This window comes from Sapajus apella, unplaced genomic scaffold, assembly GCF_009761245.1.
Source record: "Sapajus apella isolate SASKATOON/1434 unplaced genomic scaffold, GSC_monkey_1.0 scaffold24, whole genome shotgun sequence".
NCBI lineage: Eukaryota > Metazoa > Chordata > Mammalia > Primates > Cebidae > Sapajus > Sapajus apella.
In genome coordinates this window covers 10,993,786-11,007,475 of record NW_022436964.1, presented here as the reverse complement: position 1 = coordinate 11,007,475, position 13,690 = coordinate 10,993,786, and the positions used below count along the sequence as shown (strand labels likewise).

Below are 13,690 nucleotides of genomic sequence, written 5' to 3'. Positions count from 1 at the left end.
TTTATTCAGTTACTGCTCTTTAAAATCAGATCTTTCTCCTATTATAGATGTAACACAAGGCATCAAGACCGTAGAAATTATCCTAACATAGTGAACTCTATAAAGACTATATGAGATATGGCAACTTTCTTCCCTGTACTTTTAAATTTCACATATATATATAGTCTCATGGGAATCTAACACATATGTTTTGCAGAACAATGTTCTCCCAGTGAAAGTCACAAGTCCACCTCATCACAGAACTAGGACAATTGTTACATGGTTAAGGACCTAGAATTTCTTCTCTTAAGATGGGTTTATCCAGAGGTTTCCTCACACACAAATATAATTTAATCTTCTATGAAGTAGCTGTTGACACCTACATTCTGTAAGTCAGAAAGCTAACAAAGACAATACATTGTCCAACCTCACATAGCTACTAAATATTAGATAGGAAGTTCAAGCCTGGTCTGAAGCTCTTCCACCCCACTTCCTATCAGTTCAACAATGAACCTGTTGAAATGGAAAGTTTTATGAGACATTAAAGTAGAGATATGCTGTATACAGTTGAATGTAAGTCCAGAGCTTCAGATCAGTGATACGGATCTGGGTTTATCAGTTCAGAATGTAATGGGTAAAGATAGGGAATTGTACAATATTGTCAGAGACAGTAGGGAATAATATTATGTTTACAAGTAAATTTTTATGTGCAACAAAATAGTTCATTTCAGTTTCAGATCACAACCATCATTGAAGGGACAGAGTAAGCAGTTTATCTTCCATGATGTTCTCTATACAAGCTACATACCGAACCAAATACCTATTTCCATAAAAGCAGCCTGCTTTTCTAGTCTCAATTTTGTAATCAAAATGAATCGATTCTTTCATTCTGTTTCTTTTATTTGAGGGCTCTGAGTTCAGTACAAAAGTCACATTCTTTTATTCACACAAACACAAAATTATTATATCTGAAATATACTCGTACATAAATAAATATTGAATGTTATAGCATTCTGTGAGAATTGTAACAAAAGGATAAATCAAAGCGGGTGTATTTATATAATAGTTTTTAGACAAATGCAATGTATTAATAGGACATTAATGACAACAGTCTTTCTGGTCACTATATATTTAAATGAAATTCACTTTTTTCTTGTTTTATGATATTCTATATTAATTATTTAGTCTACTACTATTGAAGGAGAGTCATAATTTCTATGTCTAGCCATAACACGCAATGCTATGACGTGATTTTTGTGTGTCTTCTTATATAAAATCATTTTACATTCTGGTACTAGTAACTAGAGAATAATTTCTTCAAAGTGGGATTTCTGGATAAAAGAGTATGTAAAAATTTCATTTAAATGAAATTGCCATGTTACTTTCATATGATATTTTACCTAGTTAGACCTCAACAAATAATGTAATGGAGTACCAATACCTTTGTCTCTTTTCTTTTTGGTCAGAATGCTTTATTTAAATATTTGTCAATTAAATGAACAGGTGAAAATGGCAACATTGTTTTGGTTGCATTGTTATTTTATTTTCCTTATGATGTAGCCAGAGTACTTGATAATGGCCATTTTGATTTTTTTAATGTGTATTATACGCTATGTGACCATTTCTTTATGGGAAACTGGATAAAGGAGTTTTTTTCTTCCATTTAACAATTTATAAGGCTTTTCACATAACTGAAAGTGTACAGTGATTAGTTTCTTATGTGTATTGCAAATAGTTCCCAAATACTTGTTTGTCTTTTAGTTTTACATAGCCACAAGAAAAATAAAATAAAAATGTATCTGTATAAAATATACATGTATTTGCTATGGAAACTAGAGATCCGTAGGTATTTTCTTATAAGTAGGCAACTTATATTAGTACTTATTAAATGAATAATTCTTTTTTCAAATTATGTATATTCATATTACATGAATGTACTTTTAGTAGCTGTGATATATTTTAAAACTTCATATAGAATAATAAGAAAGTAATTTTGCTTAAACTTTTTGCCATTCTCAGATTTTCCTCTAAATTTTTTTCCCACTGAATATTAAAAAAATATTTTGTGAGATTTTTGTTAATTTTTTCCATTTTGATTGCCATTAAAATTATTAATATATGAAATTTACCTTTAAAACTCAACATAACATTCTGTGATGTCTATTTACACGTAGGTTTTGTACATTAACAAGATCTGAGATCTGAAATTTTCACTCTAAATTATTCGTTTTCATTTTGCATTGTTTTCAGTATTATACCAGTATTTTGGTTTCAGTTCTATTTTGAATAGATTGTTGCTAAATATTTACCTTACACTTAGTCAACTAATTATTTCATTCTATCTTATCTTCCTCAGGTCTCTCATGCTTCTAAGACAGATAAAAGTATATTCTTTAAAATGTAAGTACATTTTCAGCATTTATATGTATAACTTCAACTTGTTGTCTTGTTTCATTAGTTAGTTCTTTCAAAATGGTGTTAAATGAAAATACTGACAGGCAATTTACAACCAAATTTAGTGCAAATAGCCTTATTATTTCATCTATTAATTCACTCTACCATTTTCTGGTTGAAATGGTCTTTAACACATTTGTTTCAATCTATGGCTATTTTTTTTATCGTACTTTAGGTTTTGGGGTGCATGTGAAGAACATGCAAGACTGTTGCATAGGTACATACATGGCAGTGTGATTTGCTGCCTTCCTCTTCATCACCTATATCTGGCATTTCTCCCCATGCTATCTCTCCCCAACTCCCCACCCCACACTGTCCCTCCCCTATTTCCCGTGTGCAGACCCCAGTGTGTGATGCTACCCTCCCTATGTCCATGTGTTCTCATTGTTCAACACCCACCTATGAGTGGGAACATGTGGTGTTTGATTTTCTGTTCTTGTGTCAGTTTCCTGAGAATGATAGTTTCCAGGTTCATCCATGTCACTACAAAGGACATGAACTCATCATTTTTTATGGCTGCTTAGTATTCCATGGTGTATATATGCCCTATTTTCCCTGTCCAGTCTATCATCGATACCCATTTGGGTTGGTTCCAGGTCTTTGCTATTGTAAACAGTGATGCAATGAACATATGGCTGCATGTGTCCTTATAGTAGAACGATTTATAATCCTATGGCTATATACCCAGTAATGGGATTGCTGGGTCAAATGGAATTTCTATTTCTAGGTCCTTGAGGAATCGCCTCACTGTCTTCCACAATGGTTGAACTAATTTGCACTCCCACCAACAGTGTAAAAGTGTTCCTATTTCTCCACATCCTCTCTAGCATTTGTTGTCTCCAGATTTTTTAATGATCGCCATTCTAAGTGGCGTGAGATGGTATCCCAATGTAGTTTTGATTTGCATTTCTCTAATGACCAGTGATGATGAGCATTTCTTCATAGGTTTGTTGGCCTCATGTATGTCTTCTTTTGTAAAGTGTCTGTTCATACCCTTTGCCCACTTTTGAATGGGCTTGTTTTTTTCTTGTATATTTATTTTAGTTCTTTGTAGATTCTGGATATCAGCCCTTTGTAGATTCTGGATATCAGCCCTTTGTCAGATGGGTAGATTGCAAAAATTTTTTCCCATTCTGTTGGTTGCTGATTCACTCTAATGACTATTTCTTTTGCTGTGCAGAAGCTGTGGAGTTTGATTAGGTCCCATTTGTCTATTTTGGCTTTTGTTGCCAATGCTTTTGGTGTTTTGGTCATGAAGTCCTTGCCTATGCCTATGTCCTGAATGGTTTTCCCTAGGTTTTCTTCTAGCGTTTTTATGGTGTTAGGTCTTAAGGTAAATCTTTAATCTATCTGGAGTTAATTTTAGTGTAAGGTGTCAGGAAGGGGTCCAGTTTCTGCTTTCTGCACATGGCTGGCCAGTTTTCCCAACACTATTAAATAGGGAATTCTTTCCCCATTTCTTGTTTTTGTCTGGTTTGTCAAAGATCAGATGGTTGTAGATATGTTGCGTTGCCTCCGAGACCTCTGTTCTGTTTCATTGGTCTATATCTCTGTTTTGGTACCAGTACCATGCTGTTTTGATTACTGTAGCTTTGTAGTATAGTTTGAAGTCCAGTAGTGTGATGCCTCCTGCTTTGTTCTTTTTGCTTAGAATTGACTTGGCTATGCGGGCTCTCTTTTAGTTCCATATGAAGTTTAAAGTGTTTTTTTCCAGTTCTGTGAAGGTGTTCATTGGTAGCTTGATGGGGATAGTGTTGAATCTGTAAATTACTTTGGTCAGTATGGCCATTTTCACAATATTGATGCTTCCTAACCATGACCATGGAATGTTTCTCCATCTGTTTGTGTCCTCTCTTATTTCATTGAGCAGTGATTTGTAGTTCTCCTTGAAGAGGTCCTTTACGTTCCTTGTTAGTTGTAACCCTAGGTATTTTATTCTCTTTGTAGCAATTGTGATTGGCAGTTCGTTCTTGATTTGGCTCTCTTTAAGTCTGTGATTGGTGTATAGCAATGCTTGCGATTTTTGCACATTGATTTTGTATCCTGAGACTTTGCTGAATTTGCTTATCAGTTTCAGGAGATTTTGGGCTGAGACTATGGGGTCTTCTAAATATACAATCATGTCATCTGCAAATAGAGACAATTTGACTTCCTCCTTTCCTATTTGAATACCCTTTATTTCTTTTTCTTGCCTGATTGTTCTGGCTAGAACTTCCAATACTATATTGAATAGGAGTGGTTAGAGAGGGCATCCTTGTCTAGTGCCAGATTTCAAGGGGAATGCTTCCAGTTTTTGCCATTCAATATGATATTGGCTGTTGGTTTGTCATAAAAAGCTTTTATTATTTTGAGATACGTTCAGTCAATACTGAGTTTACTGAGGGTTTTTAGCATAAAGGGCTTTTGAATATTGTCAAAGGCCTTCTCTGCCTCAATTAAGATAATCATGTGTTTTTTGTCTTTGGTTCTGTTTATGTGGTGAATTACATTTATGGACTTGCATATGTTGAACCAGCCTTGCATCCCCGGGATGAATCCTACTTGATCATGGTGGATAAGTTTTTTGATGTGCTGTTGCAATCAGTTTGCCAGTATTTTATTGAAGATTTTTGCTTCTATGTTCATCATGGATATTGGCCTGAAGTTTTCTTTTCTTGCTGAGTCTCTGCCGGGTTTTGGTATCAGGATCATGTTGGTCCCATAAAATGATTTGGGAAGGATTCCCTCTTTTTGGATTATTTTCAATAGTTTCAGAAGTACTTGATCATGGTGGATAAGCATTTTGATGTGCTGTTGCAATCGGTTTGCCAGTATTTTATTGAAGATTTTTGCATCTATGTTCATCATGGATATTGGCCTGAAGTTTTCTTTTTTTGCTGAGTCTCTGTCAGATTTTGGTATCAGGATGATGTTCGTCTCATAAAATGATTTGGGAAGGATTCCCTCTTTTTGGGTTGTTTGGAGTAGTTTCAGAAGGAATGGTACCAGCTCCTCTTTGTATGTCTGGTAGAATTCAGCTGTGAACCCATCAGGACCTGGGCTTTTTTTGGGTGGTAGGCTCTAATTGCTGCCTCAACTTCTGCCCTTGTTATTGGTCTATTCAGGGTTTCGACTTCTTCCTGGTTTAGGCTTGGGAGGATGCAAGTGTCCAGGAATGTATCCATTTCTTCCAGGTTTACTAGTTTATGTGCACAGAGTTGTTTGTAATAATCTCTGATGATGGTTTATTTCTGTGGAATCTGTGGTGATACCCCCTTTATCATTTTTTATTGCATGTATTTGATTCTTCTCTCTTTTCTATTAATCTGGCTAGCGGTCTGTCTGTTTTGTTGATCTTTTTGAAAAACCAGCTCCTGGATTTATTGATTTTTTGAAGGGTTTTTTGAGTTTCTAACTCCTTCAGTTCTGCTCTGATCTTAGTTATTTCTTGTCTTTTGCTAGGTTTTGAGTTTTTTATCTTGCTCCTTTAGCTCTTTCAATTTTGACAACAGGGTGTCCATATTAGATCTTTCCTTTTTTCTCATGTGGGTATTTATGGCTGTATATTTTCCTCTAGAGATTGCTTTAAATGTGTCCCAGAGATTCTGGTATGTTGTGTCTTGGTTCTCGTTGTTTTTGAGGAACATCTTTATTTCTGCGTTCATTTCATTGTTTTTCCAGTCAACATTCAAGAGCCAGTTGTTCAATTTCCATGAAGCTGTGCGATTCTGAGTTAGTTTCCGAATTTTGAGTTCTAACTTGATTGCACTGTGGTCTGAGAGACTGTTTTTTATGATTTCCATTCTTTTGCATTTGCTCAGGAGTGATTTACTTCCAATTATGTGGTCAATTTTAGAGTAGGTGTAATGTGGTGATGAGAAGAATGTATATTCTGTGGATTTGGAGTGTTCTGTAAATGTCTATTAGGTTTGCTTGGTCCAGGCTTGAGTTCAAGTCCTGGATATCCTTGTTAATTTTCTGTCTCATTGATCTGTCCAATATTGACAATGGGTGTTAAAGTCTCTCAGTATTATTGTGTGGGAGTCTAAGTCTCTTTGTAAGTCATTAAGAACTTGCTTTATGTATCTGGGTGCTCCTGTATTGGGTACGTATATATTGAGGATCATTAGCTCTTCTTGTTGCATTGATCCTTTTACCATTATGTAATGTCCTTCTTTGTGTCTTTTGATCTTTGTTGGTTTAAAGTCTATTTTATCAGAGACTAGGATTGCAGCCCCTGCTTTTTTTTTTTTTTTTTTCTCTCCATTTGCTTGGTAAATCTTCCTCCATCCTTTTATTTTGAGCCTTTGTGTATCCTTGCATGTGAGATGGGTTTCCTGGATACAGCTCATCGATGGGTTTTGGCTTTTTATCCAATTTGCCAGTCTGTGTCTTTTGATTGGGGCATTTAGCCCATTTACATTTAGGGTTAATATTGTTATGTATGAATTTTATCCTGTCATTTTGATGCTAGCTGGCTGTTTTGCCCATTAGCTGATGCGGTTTCTTCATTGTATTGATGCTCTTTACCATTTGGTATCTTTTTGGAGTGGCTGGTAATAGTTGTTCCTTTCTATGTTTAGTGGTTCTTTCAGGAGCTCTTGTAAAGCAGGCCTGGTGGTGATGAAATCTCTGAGTACTTGCTTTATCTATGCCTGTTTTTAAAAGAAGTTTTATTTGAGACTTTTGCTAAATATTAAATGCTATGTAAGCTTTTATTGTTGGCTTTATGAATTGATGGATTTATGATCTTAAATGTCTTTCCATTTAAAAAAATTCTACTTAATGTTGTTATAGAAATCTTTTAATATACTACTATATTCAATTTATCATTATCTAATTTACAATTCTAGCATAATATTTATAAGACTGCTTAATCTATAGTTTCTTTTTCCTATTATTATTTCAAGTTTTATACGAGGGTGTGACAGCTCTTATATAAACAAAATTGGTACTTTTAAAAATTCATATGAACTGGGATGTATTTATAAAGAAGGTATCTGTTCTTTAAGTTAGATAAGTTTTGTGATCAAACCATGTGAACATGGAAGTTTTAAAAATTATGTCTTTTTTACCAACTCCTCTATGATTACTGCACTCTTTAAGTCAATTTCATTAGTTTATATATTGCCAAAAACTACTGTTTAATTTCTAGAGTAAACTAATCCTGAAAAATTACACATAAAATGTTAATCTTTTCTATATTTGGCTATATCTTTTATCAACTTTAAGTATTTTAATTTTAACTTTATCTCTTCTTTATTTCATCAGAATCATCAAAAATTTCTCAATTTTATCACCCTGTTCAAATAACCATGTTTTGATTTTATTTATCCTTCCTTCTTAGTATTTTTGTTTCATAATTTCAACTTTATGCAACCCTTCCTCCTGCTTTGTTTCATTGTGTTTACTTATTCTCTAGGTTTTAAGTTAATTGCAATCTTAAACAATTTTTTTTTGTGTGTGTAATTATAAGAGTTCTGAAGAACATGCATTGTCCTCTAGGTACAACTTTAGTGTCACCCAGTAATTTCTCTTCATTTTTTTCTAAATAATTTTCAGGTTTACTTTTTAACCTCATCTTTGATTCAGAGATTATTTAGAAGATACTTTTTCCAGGCTCTTAACGTTTATTATTTTTATCATAAGGAACCAGTAAGTCACTGAATTATTTGTTCATTTATTCAACAATAGAATTCAAGACTAATCACTAGGCAATGCTACTATCTACTTTTGTTACATTTCTTTTTTTTTTTTTTTGGTTCATCACATGATCAATATTTTGAAAACTTCCTATGCCGTGAAAAGAATGTACAGTTTCTATTTGAACTTTAGACATTTTTGGATTTTTTTTTTGTGCATTGCCATATTTGAATTGACTGGAAAAGTACCTAAATATTGTTGATGCTCATGAAATATTTTTTAAAATATTAATTCCTGATCTTTATTATGTTAATTCAAGTGCTTCACTTCCCACCTTATCTATCATCTTTGGCCTGACAAACTTGAAAACATGGATAGTAAAATTATTCAACATAATTTTTAATCATCAGTTTCTCCATGTAACCCTAAAACTTTCCTTTTTTCATGAATTTCTCTGCTGTCTACATACACTAGGTGCATAAATGTGTTTCTTATATCACATTTTTAAGATTTTAATTAAATAAAACATTAATATTTACTTTTTTTACATACGCTGTTATTGAGTAACATTTCAGTTTTAATATTTCCATTTTGCTTTTATTCTGACTATGACAAACATAGGTTTTTCTACCCTTTGTTTTGAAGATTTTTTGGTCAATTTAAATATCCTTCTTGTAAAAATATTATAGCTATATTTTTGTTTTTTACTATCCTACCATTTTTACACTGCCTTGCTGTTTGGGAATTTGGCAGTTATTCTCATTCTTTTTTAAAAGAATAACTTCAGCTAATAATTTTACTTCAAATAGTTGTTTTAAATATTTCACAAAATAAATGTTTTGCCACCCAATATGTTATAGCACATGGAATAGTGTGGTTCATTAAAAGACTAATGAATAAATCACCCATTCATTCACTCCACAATACATATTCAGGACTAAACACAACACAATACTACAAAGCTAGATCTAGATACTAAAAACATAACATTTAGAAATTAACTCTTAGTGAGGCATGGTAGTGTTTACCTGTAGTCCCAGCTACTTGGAAGCTGAGGCAGGAGGATCGCTTTAGCCCAGGAGTCCCAGTCCAACCTGTACAATATAGTGAGACCCTTTTGCTAAAAATAATTTTTAAGTCTCTTGCTTACTGCCTAGAAAAGAAACAGAATTAATCATGAAGTAAATTTTAGTATATTAAAAATGATAGTTTATCAAAGAATATTTATAAACATGTTACAGAAGATCTGAAAACAAAGAAATTATTTCTAAGATTGTATGCAAAAAAAATGACATTAGAATAGATGAATGAGATTTGTTTATGATAAACCACTGGGGTGGATAAGCCAGGTTTTATCAAATATTAGGGATCTAAAAGAAGGCACAAGACTGAGTTTAGAAGCGAGTTTGAGTTCATGAAGAGAAGTAGGAGAAAAGCTATAGAAAAAAGGGAGACAGGTCACAAAGATTTAAACACATAGGCTGCCCTGATACCAATTTCCTCTTATCTTTTAAATGCCTTTTGGATCTTTTCTAGTCATGTTTTTCACATATAGGTTTCTTCTACCCCTAAGTATTTTTTGGTAGTTTTCTTCTCTTTCTTACTCTTTCTAATGCTCTCCTTTTCTAGCTTCCTAAAATATGCTTACCTATGTATATAAATGTTGTAACTAAACTTAATAAGCAATAACTTCCTCTTTGACTTTCCAAGTCCATCTTACATCTTTATGCTTCCAAAAATGACCAAGATATGTCTAGTAAATCCAATGGTACAATGAGTCTCCTGGAAACAAGATAACCGGTTTCTCTTATCAGTTTTACAACAGCCCATACCAATTTAATAGTCTATACCCTGCTTTCTCACCTTAAAAATGGAGATACCATTAACACTTCTTAATTTAGATGTAGTTAATTAAAATGTTTTGGAGAGTATAACTTATTAACAAAAGTAATGTAAATTTTTATTCTTAGAAGCCACTGAAATAGTAGATTCCCTAATTTTCTAACAGATCTTTCCAACCCAGCTTTTTGAGACTCTGTCTATTCTCTCTTCTCACCAACTGCTCCTTCAATAGTTCTTTCAGCTGTTCCTATTTCAACTACTACTGCTGCCAATTTTGTTTGCCTTCTAACAATCCTACATCCTATTAATCATATCAATGTGCCATCAATATTTCCTACTCTTCACACATTATCATAAGATGGGTTATTTTTTCCACCTGTTTCCCTGCATTGCCAACATAGAATCTCTCGAGTCCAAAAGATCACACCTGTGCAATTTGGAAAGCATCCAATAAACTCTGTAAAATTTGAAATTACATTGTCTCTAATTTAGCTCCTTTTGATAAAGTATCATCAGAGTCAAGTATTCTATTTCATTGATTTTTCACTCGATTTTACATTTATTCTCCCATAACAATTTTCTTTCCATGGCTTAATCAATTCTGCTAGGTATATCTATTCCTTTAAAGATAATGCATACTTTTGATCTGGTGAGTTTTCCCTCTGAGTTCACATTTTGTCAATTTTAAAGCAGCAGTAGATACATTATTCCAAATATTAACAAATGTTGACAAATTGCATGTGGTTGTTGATCAAAATGTGTGTGTGTGTGTATAATTATATAATTTAATAAGATATAGTGAGAAATTGAGCAACACATTGCAGAAAGAAAACTTAATGTATTAAAGTGGTTTTGTATATTCCTTTTTAAGACATGTACTCTTTTTAATTACAAGTTTAGTTTATATATAATAAAAAAGTATTGCTAACTGGGCACAGTCATATAATAATATAATTTATCTACCCAAATTTATTATTTCCTTCTTTAATGTTAGTAGTGTACTATCAGATATTGCCAGGTAGAATGGCATTATGATCTTAAAGTATTAAATGTTACAGCTAAAAAAGATCCAAAGGATAATTTAATTTCCTTATTCTATAAATTTTGAGATTGATACACAAATAGAATTATATATTATCTGATATCATATTTCTGGTCACTTTATGTGATCTCCAGAACTCTAACTGGCACTATTTAAAACACAGACCTCTAAAGGAGTGGAGCAAGACAGCCACATTAAAGTCTTCACTGATCATCTCCTCATAAGGATGCTAATTTAGCAATATCTACGCACAAAAAAGGAACCTTCATGTGAACCAAAAATCAGGTAAGCACTCACAGTATCTGTTTTTAAATTCATATCACTGTAAAAGGCAATGGAAGAGGGTAGAAAAGACAGTCTTGACTCACTGATGCCACCTCCCCCCATCCCATGGCAGTGGCCACATGGTGTGGAGAGAGAATCTGTGTACTTGGGAGAAGGAGAACACAGCAATTCTGAGTCATTGCATTGCATTCAGTGCTGCCCTGTCACAGTAAAACCAAAATTGCAAGAATACCTGGAAATCTTTCCAAATAGGGATGGTTACAAATAAGCCCAGACTGTGAAGACTATAATAAATGCCTAACCCTTCAATGCCCAGACAAAGAAGAACATCTACAAGTATCAGATATTATCTACAAGATAATATCCAGGAAAATAAGACCTCATTAAATGAACTAAACCAGGACCTTATCTAGGGACCATTCCTGGAGAAACTGAGACATGTTACCTTTCAGACAGAAAAGTTAAAAAAAAATTGAGGAAACTCTGAGAAATTCAAGATAACAAAGAGAGGATATTCAGAATTTTATCAGTTAAATTTAACAAAAAGATTTAAATAATTTAATTGAGCAGAAATTCTGGAACTGAAAAATGCAATTGGCCTACTGAAGAGCACAGCAGAATCTTTTAATAGCAGAAATGTTCAAGCAGAAGAAAGAGTCAGTGAGCTTGAGGACAGACTATTTGAAAATAGAGGTAGAAGAGACAAAAGAAAAAAAGAATAAAAAACAATGAAGCACACTTACAGGATCTAGAAAACAGCCTCAAAAGGGCAAATCTAAGAGTTATTAGCCTTAAAGAAGAAGTAGAGAAATAAATAGGAATACAAAGTTTATTTGAAGGGTTAAAGGGAGAATGTCTTAAACCTAGAAAAAGATATCAATATTTAAGTATAAGAAGGTTATAGAGCACCAAGCAGATTTAACCAAAGAAGACTACCTCAAGGCATTTTATAATCAAACTCCCAAAGGTCAAGGTTAAACAACGGATCCTAAAAGCAGCAAGAGAAAAGAAACAAACAACTTACAATGGAGCGCCAATACATCTGGCCGCAGACTTTTCAGTGGAAATCTTGCAGGCCAGGAGACAGTGGCACGACATATTTAAAGTGCTATAGGAAAAAAACTATTACCCTAGAATTGTATATCTGGTGAAAGAAATCTTCAGATATGAAGGAGAAATAAAGACTCTCATAGACAAACAAAAATTTAGGGATTTCATTAACACCAGACCCACCCTATAAGAAATACTAAAGGGGGTACTTAAAACAGAAAAAAAAGGAAGTTAATGAGTAAGAAGACATCATCTGAAGGTAAAAAAAAACTCAATGAAAAAAAAAAGTAAATAGAAAAACACAGAATATTATAACACTGTAACTGTGGTATGTAAACTACTCTTAAGTATAAAGACTAAATGATGGCTGGGTGCAGTGGCTCATGACTGTAATCTCAGCACTTTGAGAGGCCAAGGCAGGCGGATCAGGAAGTCAGGAGATAGAGACCATCCTGGCTAACATGGTGAAACCCCATCTCTACTAAAATACAGAAAATTAGCTGGGCATGGTGGCATGCGACTATTGTCCCAGCTACTCAGGAGGCTGAGGTAGGAGAATTGCTTGAACCTGGGAGGCAGAGGTTGCAGTGAGGTGAGAGTATGCCACTATACTCCAGCATAAGTGACAGAATAAGACTCCATTCCCACCCCCCGAAAAAAAAGAAAAGAAAGACTAAATGATAAATCAGTCAACAATAACTACAACAAATTTTCAGGACATCATACAATAAGATATAAATAGAAAGAACAAAATGTTTTTAAAAATACGGGACAAAGTTAAGTCTGAAGTTTTTACTGGTTTTCTTTTGGCTTGTTTATGCAGTGGTAAGTTGTTACTGGTTTAATGTGTTATTGACTTAATATTAGATAGTATTTGCAAGCCTCATGGTAACCTCAAATCAAAAGACATACAATAGATACACAAAAAAAGAAAGAAATTAAATCATACCACCAGAGAAAATCACCTTTACTAAAAGGAATACAGGAAAAAAGGAAAGGAAGAAGAGAAGAGCACAAAACAACCAGTACACAAATACTAAAATGGCAGCAGTCAAAGTAGGTTCTTAGTTATCAATAATAACATTGAATGAATATAAATGGACTCTCCAATCAAAAGACAGAGTGGCTGAATGGACAAAGAAACAAGAACCATCAATTTGTTGCCTATAAGAAACACACTTTATCTGTGAAAACATATATAGACAGAAAATAAAAAGATGAAAAGGGTATTCCATGCCAATGGAACAAAAAGAAAACCAGAAGTAACTATATTTATATCAGACAAAATGAATTTCATGGCAAAAACTTTAACAAGAAAAAAGGAAGTCACCATATAATAATAAAGGGACCAATTCAACAAGAGACTAAAACAACTGCAAATATATATGCACCCAACACTGGAGCACACAGATGTGT

At 33.4% G+C, this 13,690-nt stretch overlaps 1 long non-coding RNA gene across 1 annotated transcript in view; it reads left to right on the top strand.

Annotated features, from left to right (window-relative positions):
• Nucleotides 1-2,398, top strand: part of LOC116559807 — an 83,062-nt gene extending 80,664 nt beyond the window's left edge. The window contains exon 3 of the long non-coding RNA XR_004272637.1: nt 2,336-2,398. This is a non-coding gene — a long non-coding RNA (uncharacterized LOC116559807). The remainder of the gene's footprint in view (nt 1-2,335) is intronic.
• The last annotated feature ends 11,292 nt before the right edge of the window (nt 2,399-13,690 follow it).